This window comes from Mobula hypostoma, chromosome 16, assembly GCF_963921235.1.
Source record: "Mobula hypostoma chromosome 16, sMobHyp1.1, whole genome shotgun sequence".
Taxonomy (NCBI): domain Eukaryota; kingdom Metazoa; phylum Chordata; class Chondrichthyes; order Myliobatiformes; family Myliobatidae; genus Mobula; species Mobula hypostoma.
In genome coordinates, this window is record NC_086112.1 from 40,115,410 (window position 1) to 40,142,510 (window position 27,101).

Genomic DNA, 27,101 nt, shown 5'->3' on the forward strand with positions numbered 1-27,101 from the left:
AGGAAGAGGTACAGTCAATGTTTCGGGCCGAGACCCTTCATCAGGACTAACTGAAAGAAGAGACAGTAAGAGGTTTGAAAGTGGGTGGGGGAGGGGGAGATCCAAAATGATAGGAGAAGACAGGAGGGGGAGGGATGGAGCCAAGAGCTGGACAGTTGATTGGCAAAAGGGATATGAGAGGATCATGGGACGGGAGGCCTAGGGAGAAAGAAAGGGGGAGGGGGGAAGCCCAGAGGATGGGCAAGGTGTATAGTGGGAGGGACATAGGGAGAAAAAGGAGAGAGAGAGAGAAAAAGAATATATATTAAATAAATAACAGATGGGGTACGAGGGGGAGGAGGGGCATTAACGGAACTTAGAGAAGTCAATGTTCATGCCATCAGGTTGGAGGCTACCCAGACGGAATATAAGGTGTAGTTCCTCCAGCCTGAGTGTGGCTTCATCTTAACAGTAAAGGAGGCCGTGGATAGACATATCAGAATGGGAACGGGACGTGGAATTAAAATGTGTAGCCACTGGGAGATCATGCTTTCTCTAGCGGACAGTGTACCTCTTCCTATAGATGCTGCCTGGCCTGCTGCATTCACCAGCAATTTTTATGTGTGTTGCTTGAAATTCCAGCATCTGCAGATTTCCTCATGTTTGCGTTTTTAAATAAAAGTGAAGGATTGCTCTGTACAGGAATAGAGCACAATTCCAACAGAGGTGCAATGCTTGGGGAGGTGTTGGAAGTGACCATAAGAGACAGGGGCAGAATTAGGCCTTTCGGGTCATCGAGTCTGCTCCGCAATTCGATCATGATTGATTTTTAATTTCTCTCAAATCCATCCTTCTGCCTTCTCCCCGTAACTTCTGACGCCCTTACTAATCAAGAGCCTATTAACTTCACTTTAAGTATAACGAATGACTTGCCTTCCTCATTTGTCTGTGGCAATAAATTCTACATATCACTACCCTCTCGCTAAAGAAATTCCTCCTCATCTCTGATCTAAAGAGGCTTCTTCTATTCTGAGGCCGTGCCTTCTGATTGTAGACCCCCCCCCCACTATAGAAAATATCCTTTCCATGTCCATTCTATCTAAGCCTTTCAATATTTGATGGGTTTCAATGAGATACCCACCCCACCCCCCATTCTTCTAAACTCCAATGAGTACAGGCCCAGAGCAATCAAGCCTTCCTCATACATTGAGCCTTTGTCAAGCCTGCACAGGCAGACACCTCCCAGTCTCCACCCAGCTATCAGGAGCCACTTGGCACTCGTTTCCAATTTATCACCTCCGGCCGACTTAAATGTGGCTCTCATCCACAGACCTTGCTTAACCATTGAACCAGCCAGCCTCAACCATTTGCCCCTAGACTTCGGTTACCTTGTTGTCTCTGGTATTTAGTATCTGTTCTCTCTCATTTTGTGACCCCTCATGGCTTGTTATTTTTGCAGTCTATTATTAAAGATATTGTTCATCGATGAATCATCTCCACAGATGTGCTTTTGGGTCAAACCTCCTCTATATTTCCTGACAGGATGGGTGAACCTTCAATTGTCCCAGCAGAGTTTGTTCACCTAAAGGAAGTTGTCCATCGACATGAGCACATGACCCAGAAGCAGCCAGAAACCATTGACCATCTGCTTGCCACTCCCAACCAACTCTCTGTCTTGATACTGCAACCCTGCACCAGTGAACTTCCTCACTTGAAGCCCAGGTTCCCAATGCCCAATTGCTTTGATGGATCCCGAAACCAGTGCAAAAACATACTGTCCCGGTGTGTCCTACACTTGGAGCTCCAGCCGTTTCTGTATTCTACAGACCAAGCCAAGATTACCTTCGTTATCTCTCTCTTGGCTGGGCGAGCTCTGACATGGGCCGCTGCTAAGTGGGATAATAAAACCACTATTTGCAATAAATATGAGGAATTCACCACTGAGGTTCACTGGGAAGTGTGAGGCAGCGGATATCTTGCCTGCACCAAGATTGATGCTTGGTGCTGGATTACACTGTGGAATTCGGGATCCATGCGGCTGGAATGTTGAAGTGCCGCTGGCCCATTACAGCATTGCCCCTCAGAGTGGAAAGGCAAGTTGTCCACCTGGGAGATTCCTGCTGACCTTGAAAGTCTCGTCACTCTGGTCCTCTGTATTGACAAGTATGTTACGGAATGACCATCCAGATCACCAGCCAGAAACCCAATTCCTAGAAAGGTTCCAGTTATTAGAACCATTTCAGACAGCAGAACCCTCATCAACAATGCCTCTGGAATTCATACAGTTAGGGAGAGCTTCACCACCTCTCTCCTTTCCACATGGAAGAAATATCTTCTGGGTTGAACTGTCCCACAATCTACACACCCCCTCTGCTACAGCAAATGTCACCCTTTGAAGACCTTTATGGCTACCAAACCCCATTGCTTCTGTGAAAGAGCCAATGGTGGAGATCCCAGCTGCCAGTTCACCACTCCTGGTGTGCCTGGATGAGGGCATGGAAGGTCATTCTAGCTGCCAAGTGCATCTGCTGCCATCAGGCCAACTGCTAGTGGTGCCCAGCCAGACTATTCTGGCCTGGGTGACTGTGTCTGGCTGTCCTCCCGAGATCTGCCTCTGCACACCAACTTCCACGAGCTCTCTCCCCGGGTTCATTGGTCCCTTCAAGCTCACCCATTGCATCAATCCAGTCATTTACTATCTCCAGCTGCCACTGTCCCTCAGGATCACATCTACCTTTCATGTGTCCTGCCTCTAGCCCATCGTCGATGGACCACTCAATCCACCAGAGCCTGCACCCCTGGAATCTGGGATGGTGGAAGTGGTCCAGTGCACACGGTTCACCATTTGATGGATTTACAAAATTGTGGACAGGATCTGCAGTACCTGTTGATTGGAAAGGGAATGCCCTGGAAAAGAGAATTGGGGTGCCATCCAGTTTCACCTTGGATTTATTGCTCATTGAGGAGTTCCACCAGACCCATCCAGATCTTCCTGGGCCGTCGGGTGCTGGTGGTAGGAGGAAGCCCTTTCAGACCTGCACAGGCAGGCAACTCCCAGTCTCCACCCAGCTAACAGGAGTCACCTGCTTCTCATTTCCAGCTCAGCACCTGCAGCCTATTTGTACCCAGTGCTCATCCACAATCCTTGTTCATTCATACAAAGCAGCCAGCCTCAACCAACTGCTCCTTGCCTTCAGTTATCTTGCTGCCTTGTTGTGTTAAATATCTGTTCTCTCTTGTTTTGAGGTTCCTTGTGGATCATTATTTTTCAGTTTATTAGTAAAATATCATTTACTGCTAAATCATTTCCACTGCTCTGCTTTTAGGTCAAGCCTCCTTTACATTTCCTGACACATCTCTGTTTCAAATGTGTTTCCCTCTATTTTGAGGCTGTGCCCTCTTGCAAAAGACTCACTTACTGTAGGAAACATCATCTCCACATTCACTCTATCTAGCTCTTTCAATATTCAATAGGTTTCAATAAGATTCCACCCCCCCCCCATTCTTCTAAACTTCATCAGTATAGGCCCAGAGCCATCAAATGCTCCTCGTACGTTAACCCTTTGTCAGGCCTACACAGGCTGGCACTTTCCAGTCTCCACCCTGCTAACAGGAGTCACCTGGCACTCATTTCCAATTCAGCACCTGCAGCCTATTTAAACCTTTCCTTCATCCACAGTCCTTGTTCAGCCACTGACCCAGCCACCCTCAACCACTTCTTGTTTCTAGCCTTCAGGTACCTTGTTGTGTGTGTTGTTTAGTATCCATTCTCTCTCATTTAAGCTCAAGTTATAAGAATGTTCTGAGCACTTTATGGCCTGCTCCAATTTCCAATTGAAAAAGAATCGCTAAGTTAACACAAGATTTCAACTAGTTAAAAAAGCACAAGGTGATTGTGTTTACATTAAGCTATTCCCCTAAAATAGGTTCACACACACAGAACTGAGTCACATTTGTGTTTATGCTAAACTAAGGTCAATAGAAAAATACTGGAGTCCAGGACAAAATCCTAGCTCCAGTTCAAACTTAAATCCATTCTCGTACATGAATTATATTCCAGTTTTACAAACATGAGAAAATCAGCGAATGCTGGAAATCTAAAGCAACACACACAAAACGCTGAAGGAACTCAGCGAGCTAGGCAGCTTCTATGGAAAAGAGTACACAGTCAAAGTTTCAGGCCAAGAATCTTCATCAGGACTGGAAAGGATGAGGAGAAGTCAGTAAGAAAGTGGAGGGAGAGGAGCAAGAAGGTACAAGTTGGTAGGTGATAGATGAAAGTGGGAGAGGGGAAGGGATGAAGTAAAGAGCTGGAAAGTTGATTGGTGAAAGAGACAAAGGGCTGGAAAAGGGGGAATCAAATAGGGGAGGACAGAAGACCATGGAAGAAAGACAGCACCAGAGGGAAGTGATGGGTAGGTAAGGAGATAAGGTGAGAGAGGGAACAGGAAAGGGAAATGTGAAGGGGGGTGTGCAGTGATTACCAGAAGGTTGAGAAATCGATGTTCATGTGATCAGGTTGGAGGCTACCTAGACGCTATTAGCTTAGATTATGAGGACACTCAGTCCTCGTTTATTGTCATTTAGAAATGCATGCATTAAAAAATGATACAATGTTCCTCCAGTATGATATCACAGAAGCACAAGACAGACCAAGACTAAAACTGACAAAAAACACATAATTATAACATATAATTACAACAGTGCAAAGCAATATTGTAATTTGATAGAGCCGACCATGGGCACGGTAAAAAAAAAGTCTCAAAGTCCTGATAGCCCCAACATCTCATGCAGACGGTGGAAGGGAGAAACTCTCCTTGCCATGAGCTTCCAGCGCCGCAAACTTGCCAATGCAGCATCCTGGAAGCACCCGACCGCAGTCCGACTCTGAGTCCGTCTAAAAACTTCAAGCCTCCGACCAGCCCTCCAACACCGAGCACCAAACACCACCTCTGCCGAGCGCTTCGACCACGGGCCCGGCCACCAGGCAACAGGCAAAGCCGAGGATTTGGGGCCTTCCCCTCCAGAGATTTCGGATCACACAGTAGCGGTGGCAGCGAAACAGGCACTTCAGAAATTTCACCACATGTTCCCCCATGCTCTCATGTCTGCCTCCATCAAATCACAATTGTGCACAGCATCCTACTTGACAGATAACAGATATCATCACCAGAGAGGCCACGTGCACTGCATCGCGCCGCCATCTTCTCCTCCTCCAACCTGAGTGTGGCCTCATTGTGGCAGTAGAGAAGGCCATGGAATGACATGTCGGAATGGGAATGGGAAGTGAAATTAAAGTGGGTGGTCACTAGGAAATCCCACTTTTTCTGTTAGATGGAGTGAATGTGCTCAGCGAAGTGGTCTTTTAATCTACGTCAGGTCTCACTGAAATACAGGAGACCACAGTAGGTTCCAGTTTTTGCTTATAACCATCGAGTTCACTTTCACATTACTAGGGGTACAAGTGGGAAATTGCCAAACCAGAGGCATGCTTCAAATGACGAATCTGCTACCTTTGGGCAGTCTTCACTTGGATTTGAATAGATACTAAACCTTAACTGGTACTTGACATGTGTTAAATTTATTATTTATATACATTTATTGATCAACTATTTTTCAACTGATTACAGAACAATGTTCAATCAGTAATATACAACTCAGCAGCAGGTTCGTTTATCTTGTGCTAAAGAAAGGAAGATTTCTTTTATAAAGTTTCATTCTCAACCCTCACAGTATGTCCTCATTCAATACACCACCAATGAACAGAACTCAGCCAATAAGTTCAGAACCTGACATTCAATAGAATATTTTCAATAATTTTTAATCTTCAAAGCACTTACACTTTTAGCATAAGTGGGCGACCCCAACCAAATAGACGCTGGATGTGTGTACATAACACGGGGTTTTAATTTAAGAGTAGGTGAAATTTGAATGCATTTGGACAATTAAATGAAGGATAAATGAAGCTAGTAGTAATTGATTGGCTGAGGGGAACCTTGGTATGATAAAGGCATTATGAAAAATAAAATAGACTTGTGAGGAAATTGACAAATCATATGTGAGGTTTGCATCTCTGCACGGTTGGTTCTATTAATGTCGTTGGGGATAAGTGTGTGGCAGCGTATACAAGGGATCCTGGCTCTCTTGATATTGTTTCATTTACCCCTTGCACATCTGAGCACCCTGACATAGCTGCGCTGGCAAGAATGTGGGGACTTTTAATCTGCTTCCGACCCTTGGCTGGGGCAATCTCAAGGAATAGAGTAAAAAAAATGAAAAAGAAAAAGAAATAATATGGCTTTTATATATATCTTACATTAGACACACACACACACACACACACACACACACACACATATATAGTTTTGTGAGTCATTATGAAAAGTAGTAATTTGCTGGATCAGTGTAATTCAATGCTAAAAAAATGTTTTCAGGACTGAGTCCATTTGCCATTCCTGTCCAACCATGGTTGAGGTCATCTCCAGCATCTCTCCCTGGAGATGTTTGTGTCCTTGTGGAATATCTGATTTCCATTCTCAGTAAAGTCTATGACAGTGGTGTAACAAGCCGCTGGGTGCATACGCAGTCAGAGGAGGAATGGAAGATAAGACCATTTACCTTCACTAACAATGGTGTTGGCAAAGGCTTCTGGTGCAGGAAGAGGGAGGCTGATAATCACTGAGTGCTTAATTTATAATGAAGATTTGTGTGAAGGGCCTTGTGGAGTCAAACTCACTAGTGAGGAATCATCCATATCTAGAAGATGCTTAGGCCACCCGAGCCTCAGCTTCTCCTACACAGCACATTCTATGCCCCCCCCAATACTTTTGATCACTGTGGCATCGGTCAGCTGCTGTTCACCCTCCAAACTTCACGTCATTGCCATCAGCTCTTTGCAGAGAACATATTTCAGGTATTCAAGTGAGACTATTGGAGTAGTCCAGCTGTTATCTCCTGCAGCTTGTTTCAGGCTTCCAATATGTCAATCCTTCTTTGGAACCTCTCTTCAGTTATCCATCCAGAGGAAGGACCAACTGTATCCCAGTGCTGGTGGACTGACTATTTAAGTATCTTTACCCTTCAGAACAATCTAGAAAACATCAGATATTTTTCCTGATAAGCAAATGATAACTGGGGGAGTCTAGTTGAAGATACTTACTGAACCAAAAACTGTTTATGAATTTACTATTTGTTTTTTCAGTAGTGGACTTGAAAACATTTTGAAAGAACCCTAAATCTTGCATAACCATTTAACTTAAATGGATGTTGGCAGTGTCAACAATGTATTTCTTCCATTTAAAAATTACTTTATCAACTCTTAATTTCCACATCAATACTCCCTTCACTTATTGGCATGAACTATTGTCTACGTTGCAGCTTGCTTGGCATAATAATAATTTCAAATTATGGAATTCTTCAATCCATAAAGTAATCACAGTGTTATTGTAATGAGCAAGAAATTGTGGAGCTTCATGCTTGTAGGCTATGTCATATTGAATACTAAGTAAACTGACAGAATTTCTCATGTTACAAGGTGCAAACAATAATGCTCATCATGTCTTACCACAGAGCATTAGAGTTTCTAAGTTTATTTATTTGTTTATAATTTATTTATTGAGTTACAGTGTGGAGTAGGCCCTTCAAGCCACGCAGCAGAGCAGTCCCCCAATTTAATCACGGGACAATTTACAATGACCAATTAATCTAATGATCGGTATGACTTTGGACTGTGGGAGGAAACAGATGCACTCAGAGGAAACCCACATGATCACAGGGAGAACATACAAACACCTTACAAGTTTTTCGCTGTTGTTCAGTCCTTTAATTGAGTCCGACTCTTTGTGACATCATAGACCATAGGGTCCATAGGGTTTTCGTGCTAAGATACAGAAGTAGATTGCCAGGCCTTTCTTCTGCGCAGATACTGCTGCTGCCCAGGTTGGGACCCTGCTGGGTTTGAACTCAGGACCATCTGCCTTGAAGTCCAGTGCTGATGCCACTACTCCACCAGCCAGTCCACATTTGAACATTTGACCTTACAGGTAGCAGCGACAATTGAACCCCGGTCGCCTGTACTGTAAGGCATTGTGCGAGCCGCCCTTTAGTTTTCATATAATGCTTTTAACTGCAGAAATATGCCTTGAAAAATATCTGAAAATGCTTTCTAACTTGGCCTCATCACTATTTGTGTTATTTATATTGTTAATAATCCACTTTGCGATCTCGCAGATGAACTCAAATAAAGCAACAGGGTAGGATGACATTCCGGCTGAGATCTACAAAGCATTAAGCCCAAATGCCTTACAGGCGTTCCAAGACATCCTGAAAGACATCTGGATCACAGAGGAGATGCCTGACGACTTCCGTGATGCCCTCATCGTGGCTCTCTACAAAAACAAGGGAAGTAAATCAGACTGCAGAAACTACAGGGGTATCTCACTGCTGTCCATGCAGACAAGATTTTTGCCCGCATTCTCCTGAACAGACTTGTCACTAACTCGGAAAGGAACCTCCCAGAGGCGCAGTGTGGCTTTCGGCCAGAACAGAGTACAGTAGACATGATATTTGCCGTGAGGCAAGTCCAGCAGAAGGGTATTGAGAAGAACAAGCCTCTTTACTCTGTCTTCATTGACCTGACAAAGGCATTTGACACTGTAAACAGGGAGGCTCTCTGGGTCATCCTGAGACGTTATGGATGCCCGAGGAAATGCGTGAAGATGATTCAGCTACTTCACGACGGAATGACAGGACAGGTCCTTTGCTGTGGTGATACGTCAACTGTATTTGCCATTTCCAATGGAGTGAAGTAGGGCTGTGTACTAGCCCCAGTCCTGTTCAATCTGTTCTTCACTTGCACGTTGTCACGTGCTGTCCAAGGTCTGAGGGAAGGAGTGTACATCAGGTACTAATTGGACAGCTCTCTCTTTGACCTTCGCCACTTGAACGCATGGACGAAGCCATTCAAGAAACCCTCTTTGCTGATGACTGTGCGCCAGGAGCGCACAAAGACAGTGATCTACAGTTGACGCTGAACAAATTCTCATTGATGCTGCTACGCCCTTTGGCCTGACTATCAGCCTGAACAAGACTGAAGTACTTAACCAGCCCATACCAAACACCAACCCCACAGAACCAAAAATCACTGTTGACAACACCCAGCTGACAAATGTAGACAGCTTCAAATGCTTGGGAAGCATCACCTCGAGTGATGGGTCTTTGGACAAAGAAATTGACTGCAGGATCAGCAAGGCCAGCCAGGCTCTGGGGAGGCTGCGTACCAGAATGCTCAATCAACACAGCGTCCGCATCTCCACAAAGCTGAAAGTCTACAGAGTTGTGGTCATCCCTTCTCTCCTACATGGATGTGAGACGTGGACTCTGTACCGACGACACATCAAACAACTGGAGAAATTTCACATACGTGCCCTCCACTCCATCCTTGGCATTCGTTGGCAAGACCATGTCTCCAACCTGGAGATCTTGGATCGCGTGGAATCCACCAGCATTGAGTCCCTGATCATCAGAGCCCAGATGCGGTGGGTGGGACAGGTCATCAGAATGGACGACCACCGTATGCCTCGCCAGCTGCTCTGTGGTGAACTGGAGACCGGAAACAGACCTCAAGGTCGTCCACACAAGCACTACAAAGACACTGTGAAGGAAACCCTACGCTACTGCGACATCAGCCAAGGGAACTAGAAGCTGCGGCTGCTGACAGAACCCGCTGGCGAGCCCTGTGCTATGGAGCCTACACCAGTTTTGAAGACAGGCGCTGCCAAAAACTGATGGAAAACCGTGAGCGGCGTCACAGAACAGCAGCCACAATGATTACAACAACGGACTTCCAGTGCCCCCATTGTGCTAGACTCTGCGCTCCCAGACTGGGACTGCAGAGCCACCTCCATGTCCACAGATGAACTGCACAACAGCGTGTCTTCTTCGAATCCGAAGGACTACCACTATGTAATCCACTTTGCTGAGGGTCGCTGTGTAGAGTGCAGGCAATCTCTATCAAAGATCTGTCAATAGCACAGCAACAAAGGGCACCTTAAATTGAATTTGAACTGCAAAAGCAGCATGGCCAGACTTCCTATTTTTTAGTCCAGTATATTAGAACAAACACTTCCATCTTGGAAAGGGGATAAAGATTTACGTTCCATTCTCAATATCATTTCAGCTGCTATCCATTTCAAAGGCATCTTTGCAGCAATGCAAACTTGAGTCACTGCTCCTCCTGAGAGAACAATTGCAATGTGGGACAGTCAGAAGTAGAAGAGAAGGGGATTAATGCTGTGCTGCAGTTTAGTGTAATCCATGCTCATTATCTTTAAGTTTAAGGACGGGATAATAGCAACTTTACTAGAATCACAAAAGGCACTTTGACGTAATGCTGCCCACCTGGAAAGAGTTTCTGTGACTCCAGGAAGAAGCTATTGCTCGATCGTCATTCCCTGCATACTATAGGATGCAAAATTAAAACTGCTCACAAGCCACGGAAAATTGTCCATTTCAGTTATCTCTAGTAAGGGTAGGCAAGATGTAAGTCATGGTGATCTAAATCTGCATATTCCACTGCTGTAGTAAAGTGATTGTGTTACAGTAACATTTCCTTCATTGGTGTTGTATTGTACTTTTGTTGTATTTGGAGTGTTTCACACCATTCACCATGAAGTACTTTGAATAGCTGGTAATGGCACATATCAAAAACTCCCTTCCTGCCCCATTGGGCACTCACCAATATGTTGGCTGATAGAACGACTCCATGACTGATGCCATAGAATTTGTCATACACCTGGCCAAAACATACCTAGAAAACAAGGACACTTGTGACAGAACTCTGCTTCCGGATTTCACTTTGACATTCAACACTCTGGTCCCACACTATGTGTAACCAACAGACCTCAGAGAGGATGCACAATGTCTTCTCCATTCCCATCATCTTCAGCATCTCCTAGGGCTGTGTGCTGAATCCACTGCTGTACACTCTGCTCACACATGGCAGCATGGTCAAACACTCGAGTAATCACGTTGTGAAGCTTGCCGATGACACGACAGTGGTGGGGTTCATCACCAGCAGTGACAAGACCAGCACAGAGAAGAGGTGGATGAGGTTGAGGTCGGGGCCAGACAAATAACCTCCCCCTCAATGTTAGCAAAGCAAACGAGATGGCTATTGACTTCAGGAGACCTCACACCCTTCACACTCCACTTTACATCAATGGCACAGCCGTGGAAACTGCAGGAAATTTCAAACTCCTGGAGCGCACATCACACACAAACTCTCATGGTCCCAGGACACATGCTACAGAATCAGGGAAGCTCACCAATGCCTCTACTTTCTGAGGAGGCTGAGGAGAGCTGGACTATGCACATCTATACTCACGCCACTCCGGAGATGTGCAGTGGCGAGCATCCTAACATGCTGCATCACTGCATTGTATGGTAACTGCACTGCAGTTGTCAGGAAGGCCCTACGATGGGTAGTCAAAACTGCAATGGATCACCGGCACCAGATTACCTCTCATCAAGGACAGATATACAGAAAGGTGCCAGAAAATGGCAGTAACACCATGAAGGATCCCTCCTCACCTCCCCAGCCCAACTCATGGACTATTTGTCAGAACCCATCAGGGCGGAGACTACCAGGCCACGATGACCACACTCAAAAACAGTTACTTTCCTCAAGCTGTAAAGCTGATCAACACTTTCATACACTAACCCAACTCTTCTTGCTCCTAACCAACACTACTTTATCATTTCCTGTCAGTTACCTTATGTACAGTCCACACCCGTACCGAGTGTCACTTTGTAGGCGTACAATCAATACAATCAATCAAGCAATCTTACGTATTTATATTTATTGTGGCTTTTATTATTATTGTGTTCTTATTTTTTTGCGCTGCATCAGAACTAGAGTAACAATTATTTTGTTTCCATTTACATTTGTGGACTGGAAATAACATTAAGCAATCTTTTTGTTTGGCTGTGCAAAGACTCTGCGAACAAATCAATACCCCAGCTAATGCATTTAAGATCCGCACACCTGAACTGCTCATATCTCCATCCAAACTGTTCCAGTAGGGACATTAAAAAATCATTTATGGAATGAGAATGCTGCTGGCATGACCAAACTGAAATGTTAAAATGCTGGAAATACTCAGCAAGTCAGGCAAAATCTGGAAACAGAAAACGTGTCAGTCTTTTAGATTGACAAATCGTCATCAGAATGGCCAATACCAACAATTATTGCCCATTCCTAATGTTCTCCCTCTCACTTCCCTTTGGTGTTATGCTACAACATCTGCTATCTTCAACAAAAGGGCAGGTTTTTCACCTCAATCAAAAGAAGGTGCTTCTTTTGTAGTGAAGCAACTGCATTTTCTTTTGTGCTTGAGCCTTCAAAATAATATTTGAATCTACAACCTGCTGTAGTGAATGCATTACTAATGGAGCTGCAGATACTGATGGTGGATTTGGTCCTTGTGAACTGGTTTAAATGCCGCTATGTAATTAGAGCAGCCTGTGAGTTTCAGTAAAGCATCAATCAGGTCAGATAGTTTATGCTATACTGCAGGTCCATTCTGCCAAGCAATCAGTTCGCTAAATATCCAATCGCAAACAAGAGAAAATCTGCAGATGCTGGAAATCCAAGCAACACACACAAAATGCTGGAGTAACTCAGCAGGCCAGGCAGCATCTTTGGAAAAGAGTACAGTCGATGCCTCGGGCTGAGACCCTTCATCAGGACTGGAGAGACACATGCTGGGTCATCTCGAGTCCTAATGAAGGGTCTTGGCCTGAAACGTCGACTGTACTCCTTTCCAAATGTGCTGCCTGGCCTGCTGAATTCCTCCAGCATTTTTGTGTGTGTAGCTAAATAAACAAACCTCTTTGGAAAGTGTGGAATACTCAAACGTTGATACCTATGTATATAACTTAGATATCCTAAATGAAATCCCATATTAAACATCTTATTTTATAAGCAAGTTGTTTCTGGGTCAGTGTTATACCCTTGTTTCACACAGAAATTTATCATTATTTAGTGAATAGACAGGAGTTTCTATATTGTAAAACAATCTTCGGTGCAGGTTTCCTTGTCATTAATTGAGTGCTAAGTTCTTCAGAAGATTTGTCAAGAAGAAACCATTGGAAAATCCGATAATTCCAGATAATAGAGGAGAATAGGTTTGAGGAGTTAATTCGATGATGACATCAGAGAAGACCAATTTTTTGGAGTGAGGGGCCTCAGGAAGAGTATACACAAAAGAAACATAGTAATATCAGAGGTAAACAGGAGCATACTAGCAGTAGCCAGTAGAAAGAATGACATCGAGCCCATTGGATGCTGAAGCAGAAGCAGGTCATTAGGTACAATGTGCATGATCTGTTTAGTGCAATTATGGATGATTTTATGTCACTTTTCTGTGCTAACTTTTATACCTACATCCCTTAATATGCATTGCAAAATAATTTAAGTGTAGTGTTTGACCACTCAAACCTGCTGGGCCATTCAATAAGACTATGGCCAACTGACTACAATGTTCAATCCAATATGCTTCCTCCTTCCACTCTCTTACTTACTGAGAACCTATTTATCTTTGCTGTTAATATAGTCAGAGATTCAAACTTTCGAGGAAAAGAGTTCCAAAGTCCGACAGCATGAAGAGAGAGAGAGAGGGAAAAAACGCCTTCTCTCTGTCTCTACTTTTCAAATAATAATGCCTAGTTCTGGATTATTCCAAAGAGGACACAACTTCTTTACATTCACCTGGCGGAGATCCCTCAAGATCAGTCATGTTTTAAACCAGTTTCCTCTCAATCTTCTAAACATTCCTGGATACAAACCTGGCCTGTTCAACCAATATATATAAGGTTCACAAAAATCAAGTAAACAGTTTAAAACTTACCAACTACTGAGATTCCAGTCTTCTTGGGTAGAGAATTCCAAAAATTCTGTTGGAAGAAAGGTGGGGGAAGGGTGGGAAAGGAAAAATGCTAAGGATAGCCAGCCAGCCCATCTGACCTGTACAGTTGACCACATAATTTTAGACTGTGATCTTATATCTTTGACAGCCTAGTCCAGGGAAAATTCATTCCCCCTCTACCATGTCAACTTTCAAAAGAATTTAGAAATTAATTCAGAAAGTGCTGGAAGTGCTCAGGATATGCAATCTCCATTGAGAGCGAAGCATGGAGTTAACGTTACGGGTTGATAATATTTGATTAAAAAATCATCAACCTGAAATGTAAGCTCTGTTCCTTTCTCCCCATAAATTTAATCATAAAAGTGATACTTTGAAGGCTCTGAGAAAGGGCTTATATCAAACAGCAGATGTTGGAATTTATATCTTAGGGGAAATACAGGACCAAGTCAGCATTACTGATTCCAGTTATTGAATCTGCAGCAATATATTCATGCACTTACAGCATTGTTGATAAATCAAGACCAATACTTAAAGCAGCCAATAAGCAACATTAGTGGGAACAGAAATGTCTTTTGCATACTAAATCTCAAATGAATTATCATGAAATTTGTATAGTACTTGCCTTAACTTCAAGCCACATCTCTGAAGAACCAATAAAGTACTCCTTAAATCTAGTCACCAGTATAACATATAGAAATATCGTTGCCAATATATGCACAATAAGCTGCCCCAAATCGGAATGAGGGACTTGACCCAGAATAACATGTCTTTTAGTGATATTGGTTGAGTGATAAATATTGATCAGGACTTCAGGAAGAGCTTTCTTCTGTTTGATCAGTGTCCTATGGTCTTCTGGATGACATCAGCAGTACTTCAGTGTTTCATTGAAGTGTCAGCTTGAATTATGTCCTCGTCTATCCAACACTGGAGCTTCAACCCAAGGTTCTCAGACTCAGATGTGACACCTCAGCCAATACTGACTCACCTGAGTAATCAATTTTGGTTGTAGTATTCAAAATTTCTCAAGGTTTTATTGATAGATTAAATTAAAAGTTGCATCTAATAATTGTATATAATGCATTATTCATATGAAGTACAAAAGAATATTTTGAGAAACTACAATTGGTGGTTTAAGGACTTGAATGAAACTTCATAAAATTCTAATTGAAGTAGACATGAAAGATTTTATTACATGTGTAAGCTTTCATCTTATTGAAAAGTAATTCTCTTACTGATAATTCTTTCACATCTGTTGCATTTCATTAAGTTAACTATGGAACAAGATGCTATATTTTTAACATTCACCCTGTATTATTCAGATCTTTTTCTGACTGATTTCAGTTGTTTATCTCATGTGATATGGCAGCTATAAATATAAATGGGATAGATGTTGAGGATCTGTCACTTTTGTCATCGTTTCTGGTGGGAATATATAAAAACTGAGTTCTGTTCCAGTCAGTGAGGGAAGTTTTGCATTATCAAGCTTCGACATCAAGATGAAACTGTACTTTAATTGCTCCCAACCTGATGTGTCAGGCCTGATGATTACCTGCTATGGTGCTGAAAACCTGTGCCAACCAACTCCTATGAGTGTTCAAAGATACCTTCAATCTTTCACTGCTGCTGTCGGAGGATCCCTCCTGCTTCAAAAGGGTGACAGTTATACCAGTGCCCAAGAAAAGTAGGGTGAGCTGTCTCTACTGCTGTTGCCCAGTCAGACTCACATCTGGTGTGATGAGGCACTTTATTTATTTATTTAATGAGATTCAGTGAAGAATAGGCTCTTCCAGCCCTTTGAGGCACTCCGCTGAGCAAACCCTTAATTTAACTCCAGCTCAGTCATGGGATAATTTACCATGACCAATTAACCTACTAACCAGTACGTCTTTCGACTGTCGAAGGAAAGCACGCCTCCCTGAAGAAACCCATTCATTTCATGGGGAGGACATGCAGGCTCCTTACAGTGGCATCCGAATTAATCTCTGATGCCCTAATAACATCGCACTAACCATTACGCTACCCTGATGCCCTCATCAACTTTTGCCCAAGCAAGGACCTAGACCTGCTGCAATTTGTTAATCGCCACATTAGGTCGACAGCAGATGTAATCTCACTGGCTCTTCCCTCAGCTTTGGATCACCTGGACAACAGCATTACCTACGTTAGGCTACAATTTGCTGATTACAGCTTAGTGTTCAATGCCATCATACCCTCAGTTCTAATCGACGAGCTCCCAGATCTGGTCCTCTGTATCTCTCTCTGCAACTAGATCTTTGACTTCCTCACTGGGAGATGACAGTCTGTGTGGGTCAGAAATAACATCTCTCTTCTGCTGACAATCAACACTTGAGTGCCTGAAGGATGCATGCTTCACCCACTGCTCGACTCTCTCTGCATCTACGACTGCATGGCTAGGCGCAGCTCAAGCACCATCTATAAACTTGTCGATGACACAACTATTGTTGGCAGAATTTCAGATGGTGACAAGGAGTAAGTAAAGTAAAGTAAAATTTATTATCAGAGTACATACATGTCACCACATACAACCCTGAGATTCTTTTTCTGCAGGCATACTTAGCAAATATGTAGGGCAGTACCTGCAAAACAGAATTAATGGAGAACACACTGTGCAGATGGTTGAGTGTAATAGCTGTATTTGAACCTGGTGGTGTGAGTTCTGAGGCTCTTGTACCTTCTACCTGATAGCAGCAGTGGAAAAAATGCATGGTTGGGGGCAGGGAGAGATGAGGATCTTTGATAATGGATGCTGCTTTCTTGCAGCAACACTTCATGTAAATGGGCTCAACGGCTGGGCGGGTTTTACCCGTGATCTACTCGTCTGAATCTATTACCTTTTGTAGGATTTTCCGCTCAAAGGCATTAGTATTCCGTACCAGGCCATAATGCAGCCAGTCAGCGCACTGCCCACCTCACACTTACAGAAGTTTGCCAAGGTTTTTGATGACATGCTGAATCTCCGCAGACTCCTGAGGAAGTAGAGGCACTGTTGTGCTTTCTTCACAGCTATATTGATATAATGGGTCCAGGATGAGTTTTCTTAGATGGTGACTCCCGGGAATTTAAGGTTACTGACCCTCTCCACTTCTGATCCTCCGATGATTACTGGCTCACGGACCTCTGGTTTCCCTCTCCTGAAGTCTACGGTCAGTTCCTTGGTCTTACTGACACTGAGAGAGAAGTTGTTGTTATTACACCACTCAGTCGAGTTATCAATCTCCCTCCTGTATGCTGATTCATCACCACCTTTAGTGGAGCCCACAACAGTGGTGTCATCAGCAAACTTGTATATGGTGTTGGAACTGTAGTTAGCCACACTGTCATAGGTGTAACGTGAGTAGAGCAGACAGCTAAGCACATGTCCTTGTGGTGCCCCTGTGCTGGTGGAGATTGTGGAGGAGATGTCTTCGCCAGTCTGGACTGACTGGGATCTACAGGTGAAGAAACCCAGGATCCAATTGCACAATGGGTTATTGAGGCCCAGGTCTTGGAGCTTACTGATTAGTTTTGAAGGGATGATGGTGTAAAATGCTGAGCAGTAATTGATAATCCTGATGTATGCATCTTTACTGTCCAGATGTTCCAGGGTTGTGTAAACAACCAACGAGATAGCATCTGCTGTAGACCCTTTGCTTCAGTAGGTGAACTGGAGCAGATCCAAGTCGTTACTCAGACAGGAGCTGAAATGCTTCAACACCAGCCTCTCAAAACGCTTCATCACTGTGGATGTAAGTACCACTGGGTAAAAGTAATTTAGACAGGTTGCCATGCTCTTCTTGGGCACCGGTATGATTGAAGCCTGCTTGGGACAGGTGGGTACCACAAACTGCTGGAGCAAGAGGTTGGAGATATCCCTGAGTACATCAGCCAATTGGTCTGTACAGGTCTTTAATACTCAGACAGGTACTTCGACTCTACTGGATGCACTCTTTTGAAGGCAGCCCAAACTGATACTGACTGAAGGATCATCGGGAGACGTGGGGGTTTGTGATGGTTCCTCCCTGTTCTGGTGATTGAAGCAAGTATAGAAGGCATTGAGCTCATCTGGGTACAGAAGTGGGATAGATTAGGTGGATGAACAGTGTCGCAACAAGAACCTTGCACTCAACATCAGTAAGACCAAAGAACTGATTGTGGACCTCAGGACGGGAGAGTCGAGAGAACACACACCCACACACCAGTTCTCATCAAGGGATCAGCAGTGGAAAGGGTGAGCAGTTTCAAGTCTCTGGGTGTCAACATCTCTGAAGATCTATCTTTGGCCCAGTATGTTGATGCAGTTACAAAGAAGACATGACAAAGGCGTTTGAGGTGATTTGCCCTGTCTCCAAAGTCTCTTGTAAATTTCTAGAGATGTACCATAGAAGCTATTCTAACTGGTATCTGGTATGGAGGGGCCATTGCACAGGATTGCAAAAAGCCAGCTCCATCATGGGCACTAGCCTCCTTAGCATCAAGAACATCTTCAAAATGCAATGCCTTAAAAAGGCAGCATCTGTCATTAAGGAACCCCCATCACCCAGGACATGCACTTTTCTCATTGCTGCCATCAAAGAAAAGGTACAGGAACTTGAAGACACACACTGAATGTTTTAGGAACAGCTTCTTCCCCATCGCTGTCAAATTTTTGAATGGACAATGAACGCATGTACATATATACTATATATATTTCACGACATATGCCCATGATATTAAACTTGATTCTGATTAAGGTCTCACTGATTTCCAGTACTGTACCAGAGAATAAATTACATTACACAATTCACTCCTTAAAATGTTATTCTATTTCATTCTGCAGTTTAATGTATGTTACAGTTGTTATTTAGCAGTTTGCACAGTGTGTAGTAAATTACAAGTGCCAACAAGTTTCCCACCTTTGAGATTTCATTGATCTGATTAGCAGCATAATCAGTTTGATGCCAGTAGCTGCCACTGGTAATATCCTGTTTGTGCTGTTGACTGACATACACTGCTGTCAGGCAAGGGCAAGTTCTGACCTCACAAAGCGCTTGGGTATTTGCGGGGAAATCTTGAGGTCAGCCCTAAGCACTGATTTGTTGCTGACTGTAAATTCTTGGCCAATATTTACATGATACACAGATTAGAGTCAACAAATATTTGGACCTTAAAATTCACTTTACAAGGTCAGCATACAAATATTTGAGGTTAATTTGGAAGAAGACACCCTTGCTTGCAAGCTGTAACTTGGGCAGATGAGTTGCAAAGATCCTTGGGAAAAAATTCTAGCAGATGATTGAGAGAAACACAGGTAAGTTCAACCCTCTAAAGTGCTCATATTAAATTCCTTTGTGAATCAATTTAGTCATCCATACCACCTATCTTTCATTGGTCTAATTATCCACAGCAATCTAACTTGCTTCCACTGAGAATTGCCCTGGCATTTTATCCTATAAATAACATCATGGGAAATTGACTATTTAAATACTTAACCAGATGGAATCCAAGATGCTCTTGAGAATGTGCCAGATCTCCTAACGGGAACTGGCTAAATTTCTAAGAACACACAATCAGAAAGTGCATGCTCCCTCATCCCTCAAAGTCCTTACCAAAGTCTTCACAGAGTTCAGTCATCAGCTTGTCTGAAGACTTCAGCACGGTATGGACATTACCAGACAAAGAGGACGTGACCAATCTTTATGCACGCTGACGACATCGATGTTTGTCTGCATAATTACATTTCTATATAGATCAGTAGTGAAGAAAGAAGTCCCAGGGGAGCTCAAGGAGCAATAGAGAACAGTGGAGAAAAGAGAAAGATTAGGGTTTGGTTATTTTCCCAGTTGCATGAAGATGATAAGAAGTGTCACAATGAAAAGAGATAAACTAGAACCAATCAAGAAAAACACATTTCAGGAGGATTAAATCCAAATTTTCTGGAACCAAATAAAAACAGAAAGTAAGAAATTGCTTCTCCAAAGAGCACTAGAATAAGTTCACCAATTTCATCAAACTAGTTCGAAATTCTTGGGTCAGTTCTTTTAGAAACATAGAAACATAGAAACCTAGAAAACCTACAGCACAATACAGGCTCTTTGGCCCACAAAGCTGTCCCGAACATGTCCTTAACTTAGAAATTACCTAGGGTTACCCATAGCCATCTATTTTTCTGAGCTCCATGTACCTATCCAGGAGTCTCTAAAAAGACCCTATCATATCAGCCTCCACCACCGTTGCCGGCAGCCCATTCCACTCACTCACCACTCTCTGCATAAAAAAAACAACTTACCCCTGACACCTCCTCTGCACCTACTTCCAAGCACCTTAAAACTTGCCCTTTCGTGCTAAAAACACAGATTATATTTGAAGCTGACTATTCGTACCATTTAACATGTATGCAAAGCTCTATTACTCTCGCAGAAAAAGCCATCACACAATAGCAGACAGCTTGAAGGCTTCTGTGAAAGTTGTCAAATTTGGTGCTCAAATGCTACTTTGATCTGTTTTGGAAATCTGTTAAAATTTTCAATTTTTAAATTCTATGCACTTTGATAAAATAGATTAATTTTTCAGAACAAATGTCAGACCACCTGTTGCCAAACTGCCCATATTGCCCTCCTGTGGCTCTCATCACTTCGTTGAAATTTGTAACTAAAGTGCAGGAATATAATGAATATGTCAGGAACTGGAGGTCAGCCATTAAACCACATCAAAACTTGGTTTGCATCCAGTGTCAGCATAGAGGCCTTAGACCATCAGCTTCTTGGCAGTGTTTCTGCTTGACTTGATTTGTTTGCACAAGGTCTCTTTCTGCTGGATGTAATAAATTTACAGAGATTGTCCATGACAGCATGGTCAAACACTCTTAGCTTTCAAAAGTGTTTCCTGCTCAAAGTACTCCTTGTGCTGAACAATGTGAAATGTCAGTGTATCTGATTTCATTGCGTAGTTTGGTCCCTTAAAAATTGAAACAGTAGGGGGTCAGGAGAGCTCACTGTCTCTGCTTATTTGAAAAAAAACCTTTTATCTAAAATAAAACACAACTGGCATTTGAATGCAATGATGTTTACCTTTGTAAATTTCCTTTTAAAACTCTTTCTGGGGATCAGAAATCTTTCTCAAAAGAATAATAGGTAAAACAGGAATATTTTGGAATGTAATATCCTTCATATTGCCACCTATCTCTGTGAAAGATATCTGCTCAAAAGTTATCATCGATAATATTTAAAATCACTATTTTCTGCCTATATATAGCAGCAATTATCAGTTTACCTAAGCCTCTGCATAAATAATTGATGGACCGATTTCACACCAATATACAAATACACAAATATACAGACACACAGATAGGTGGTTGCTGGATTAGCTGCTAGGCAGATTGATATGGTATATTTTTTTAACCAAGTCAGCTCTCTATCTTATTCTTCTCTCAATGTGGGCAGCATTAGGAATACTTCAAACATGCTTTTTTTTGTTTAGAATCAGAATCAAATTTATTATCACTGACGTAAGTCATTATTTTTCTTTCTTTGTGGCAGCAGTACTGTGCATTTAATATTTGAGTAATGTTGAAAATATATTGTTTGATGAAGCATTCTTTGTTGTTTATATAATGCATTATGGGTTATATGTAAAAGTACGTAAAAGGCATACGTCATCACGTCACCATGTGATGCACGCACCTCGTTTAAAGTAAAAACAAAATTAGACTCACAGTCCCGGCTCTCTTGCTTTCCTTTCAATTAGTTTTTTTGTTTTGGAATTATAAAAAATAGCAAGCAGTAAAAGTGCAAGCTATAAAAATTACTATAAATAACAACTAAATTAATAAATAAATCCAAAAGTAGAATAGCAAGTTAGTGCTCATGGGCAGTTCGGAAATCACATGGCAGAGGGGAAGAATCTGTTCCTAAAACACTGTGTGTGTGTGTATTCAGGCTTCTGTACCTTCTCCCTGATGATAGAAATGAGAAGAGGACATGTCCCGGGTCTTTAATGATGGATGTCACCTTTTTAAGTCATTGCTTTTTGAAGATATCCTTGATGATGGGGAAGGTAGTGTCCATGATAGAGTTGAGCTATAGAGAGAAACCTCCTCATAAGTAGCTTTCCTGCCTATCTTGTATCTTCAGAAGGTTTGGCTACAGTGCATTCTGGTCCTTCATTGTCCATAATCTATTGTAGATTATAAATATTGATGCCCCAACACTGGTCCATGTGGTATTCTGCTAAATATATTTTACTAACTTATAATAGCCCTTATGTTATGACTTCTTTCTGTTAGTTATCTAATCCTTTATCTAATGTGATTACTCCCAGCACTGTGAGGTCTTACACTGGTAACGGTATTTTATAGAATGACATCTAGAAATCTAAATACAGCTGTCCCCCGCTTTTCGAATGTTCGCTTTACGAAACCTCACTGTTACGAAAGACCTACAAGGTATATGATTTAGTGGTCATTACAGAAACCTGGTTGCAAGGTGGAGACGACTGGAAATTAAATATTCAAGGGTATCAGGTAATACGGAAAAGTAGACAGGAAGGCAGAGGAGGTGGGGTGGCGCTCTTGACTAGGGGTGAGATCAGGGCGATTATGAGAGATGATATAAGATCTATGGAGCAGAATGTTGAGTCCATCTGGGTAGAGATTAAGAATAGTAAGGAGAAAAAATATCTGGTGGGTGTTGTCTATAGGCCACCTAATAAAAACATTGCAGTGGCAGAGGCGATTAACCAAGAAATAACTGAGGCTTGTAAGAACGGAACAGCAGCTGTCATGGGGGATTTTAACTTCCACATAGATTGGGTGAATCAGGTTGGTCAAGGAAGTCTTGAGGACGACTTCATAGAATGCATCTGTGATGGTTTTCTTGAGCAACATGTTAGTGAACCTACAAGAGAAAATACTATCTTAGATCTAATCCTGTGCAATGGGACAGGTAAGATTAACGATCTTGTAGTCAGGGATCCTCTTGGAAAGAGTGATCATAGTATGATTGAATTTTGCATTCAGATGGAGGATGAAATAGTTAGATCTAAAACTACCGTATTATGCTTGAACAAGGGAGACTACGATGGGAGGAGGGAGGAGTTGGCTAATGTGGATTGGGAGCACAGGCTATTTGGTAGGACAGTTGAGGAACAGTGGAATACTTTTAAGGAGATTTTTCACAATGCTCAACAAAAGTATATTCCAGTCAAAAGTAAGGACAGTAAGTGTGGGGAGAGCCAGCCTTAGATAACTAAGGAAATAAAGGATAGTATCAAATTAAAAGCTCATGTGTACAAAGTCGCAAAGAGTAGTGAGAGACTGGAGGATTGGGAAAACTTTAAAAAGCAACAGAGAACAACTAAACAAGAAATAAGGAAAGGGAAGATAGAGTATGAAAGTAAATTAACACAAAATATAAAAACAGATTGCAAAAGTTTTTATAAATATATAAAGCAGAAGAGGGCGGCTAAAGTCAACGTAAGTCCCTAGGAAGATGAGAAGGGGAAGTTGATATTGGGTGATAAGGAAATGGCTGGGGCATTGAACAACTATTTTGTGTCGGTCTTCACGGTGGAGGACACGTCTAATATGCCAAAGAAGGATGTTATGGACGAAATGGGAGGTGAGGACCTCGATAAAATCACCGTCACTAAAGAGATAGTGATGAGCTAACTCGAGGGCCTGAAGGTAGATAAGTCCCCTGGTCCTGATGGGATGTATCCCAGGGTGCTGAAGGTATTGGTGGAGGTTATATTAGATGTGTTGGTAATCATTTATCAAAACTCTCTAGACTCTAGGCAGGTCCCAGCAGATTGGAAGACAGCAAATGTCATGCCACTTTTTAAAAAAGGATATAGGCATAAGTTGGGCAACTATCGGCCAGTTAGCTTAACATCTGTAGCCGGGAAAATGCTTGAAGCTGTTATTAAGGAAGAAATAGCGAAACACTTAGAAAGGAGTGGTTCCATTACACAGACGCAACATGGATTCAGAAAGGGCAGGTCCTGTTTGACAAACTTACTGGAGTTCTTTGAGGACATAATGAGCGCAGTGGATAGAGGGGAACAGGTGGATGTCGTATACTTGGATTTCCAGAAGGCGTTTGATAAGTTGCCGCACAAGAGACTTTTAAATAAGATAATGATGTATGGAGTCGGAGGAAGTGTATTGGCATGGATAGTGGATTGGTTAACCAAAAGAAACCAGAGAGTTGGTATAAATAGGTGTTTCTCCGGATGGCAGTCAGTGGTGAGTGGGTTGCCACAGGGGTCGGTGCAGGGCCTGCAGCTGTTTACCATTTACATTGATGATTCGGAAGAGGGGATTGAGTGTAGTGTAGCAAAATTTGCTGATGACACTAAACTAAGTGGAAAAGCAAACTGTACAAAGGATGTGGAGAGTCTGCAGAGGAATATAGATAGGTTAAGTGAGTGGGCCAAGGTCTGGCAGATGGAATACAACGTTGGTAAGTGTGAGATCATCCACTTTGGAAGGAATAATAGAAGAGCAGATTATTATTTAAATGGTGAAATATTGCAGCATGCTGTTGTGCAGAGGGACTTGGGAGTGCTTGTGCATGAATCGCAAAAGGTTGGTTTGCAGGTACAACAGGTTATTAAGAAGGCAAACGGAATGCTGGCTTTCATTGCTAGAGGGATTGAATTCAAGAGCAGGGAGGTCATGCTGCAACTATACAGGGTACTGGTGAGACAGCACCTGGAGTACTGTGTACAGTTCTGGTCTCCATACTTGAGGAGGGATACACTGGCTTTGGAAGCAATGCAGAGGAGGTTCACCAGGTTGATTCCAGAGATGAAGGGGTTAACCTATGAGGAGAGATTGAGTCGCCTGGGACTATACTCTCTAGAATTCAGAAGAATGAGAGGGGATCTTATAGAAACATACAAAATTTTGAAAGGGATAGATAAGGTAGAAGTAGTAAAGTTGTTTCCATTGGTAGGTGAGACTAGAACCAGGGGACATTGCCTCAAGATTCAGGGGAGAAGATTTAGGATGGAGATGAGGAGAAATTGTTTTTCCCAGAGAGTGGTGAATCTGTGGAATTCTCTGCCCAGGGAAGCAGTTAAGGCTTCTTCACTAAATATATTTAAGATACAGTTGGATAGATTTTTACATAATAGGAGAATTAAGGTTTATGGGGAAAAGGCAGGTAGATGGAGCTGAGTTTATGGACAGATCAGCCATGATCTTATTGAATGGTGGGGCAGGCTCGATGGGCTGAATGGCCTACTCCTGCTCCTATTTCTTATGTTTATGATGTTATATGAAATTAGCCTTGTATTATTCCTTCACTTCAGTAGAAGGCTGACAATCCAGTCAGTACGATGTCTCAAAAGTTTCTCGATTATTTTAACACCTTTATAAAACGACACATTTGTATGATTTATTCCAAATTGACATGTGGTATTTTGGATGTTTTTAGATTGGTAAATGTCAATCATGAATAATTCCACTGAAAAATTCTTCAGCTGCAGGAAGTCTGAACTTGCAATGGGAAATGCTGGAAATCTGTACCAAGTCAGACAGCACTGGTGGAGAGAGGAACAATGATCTCCCACCTGGATTAATGTAGACTGCATGCTTCCATCCAATCTGTGATGTCTCTGAAGCAACATAAAAATGGTATCCACTACTGCTGAGTTCAAGGATGTTTGTGTATTTTCTGACTTAAAGACAAAATAGAGTTTAGGATGTCTGTACAAATGGAACCTGCTTGTTAGCTGGGGTGGCCTAGTGTAAATGGACTAGATTTGGAAGATCTAAAGTCTAAACTTGACTGATTTGAGATAGGAGACCCTCATGCCAATTCCTATTCAAGTAGTTCTCAAATTAATTAAGAAACTGTATGATGAGCCAACTGCATTGAGGGTCCCTGCTGGACATCTGCAACCCGGCTTTCAATGTGATCTATAATTTTTAGTGTTTCCTTACACAACTACACAAGGCTATCTTGGATTATGAACGTTCAAATTATGGATACCCTACATGTGAATGAACTCCAAGAATATTGTTAATTTAAAAAGTCTTCTATATGTACATATGCTCACTACTATAACAGCAGAACTAGTTTCTTCTCTCCCTCCACTGTTAGTAATTATTCTGTTTTATCAGTCTTTAATGTCATTTATGACAATATACTGGACATTTGGTTACAACAATATCCTGAGTGATACTTGTGTATTTTCTGACTTACCAATAACATTGACCTAAGGATGCCAGTACAAGTGGAACCGAATTGTTAACTGTGGATAAATTGAATTGGATTGACTTTATTTCTTACATCCTTCACATACATGAGGAGTAAAAATCTTTATGTTACGTCTCCATCTAAATGTGCAATGTGCAATCATAGTAATTTATAATAATGTAATATAGAGTACACTCAAGTCAGCATGAGCTCATCAGTCTGATGGCTTGGTGGAAGAAGCTGTCCCGGAGCCTATGTGTAAGTGGACTAGACCTGGAAGATCTAAAGTCTAACTTCTGCAGATTTAGGATGGGATTATATTTTCTGCGAAGCAAAGGCAGCTACTCTGATGCTAAAAGATTGTCTTTATCTATCCATTGGAAGAATACATGGGGATCTCATTGAAATCTACTGAATATTGAAAGGACTAGATAAGGTGGATGTGGAGAGGATATTTCCTCTGGTGGGGTATTGAGAACTAGAAGGCACAACCTCAAAATTGACGGGCAACCTTTTAGAACAGAAGTAAAGAGGAAACCTTTAGCCAAGTGTGGTGAATCTGTGGAATGCTCTACCACAGACTGTTTTGAGGCCAAGTCTGTGGGTATACTTAAAACAGAATGGCCTAATTCTGCTCCTAGGTCTTATAGTCTTATTAGCTCCAGATCAGGACCAGAGGAGGCAAATGATGGCACTGCCACTATCTTACTAGCTCTAAAAGTATCACAACTCAATTTGAAAGCTGCTTTTCACTGAATAGTATTGGATATCAATTAAGAGAACTTCAATCAATTTCAATTGATTTTTAAAAATGTTAGAAATTTTAAAACATTGACTCTCTAGAGTAACAGGAATGCAACTGAGACACATAAAGTTTGGGCAAAGTCGACTGATTTCAGCCCACAGCAGGCTGCGGTCAGGGTGCTGCCGATGAACTCATCAGGTCTGACAATCACTTCAGATCCTGCATGCTCCTTCAGAATAACTTTCATCAAATGGAGGGATAAAAGGTGGGGAA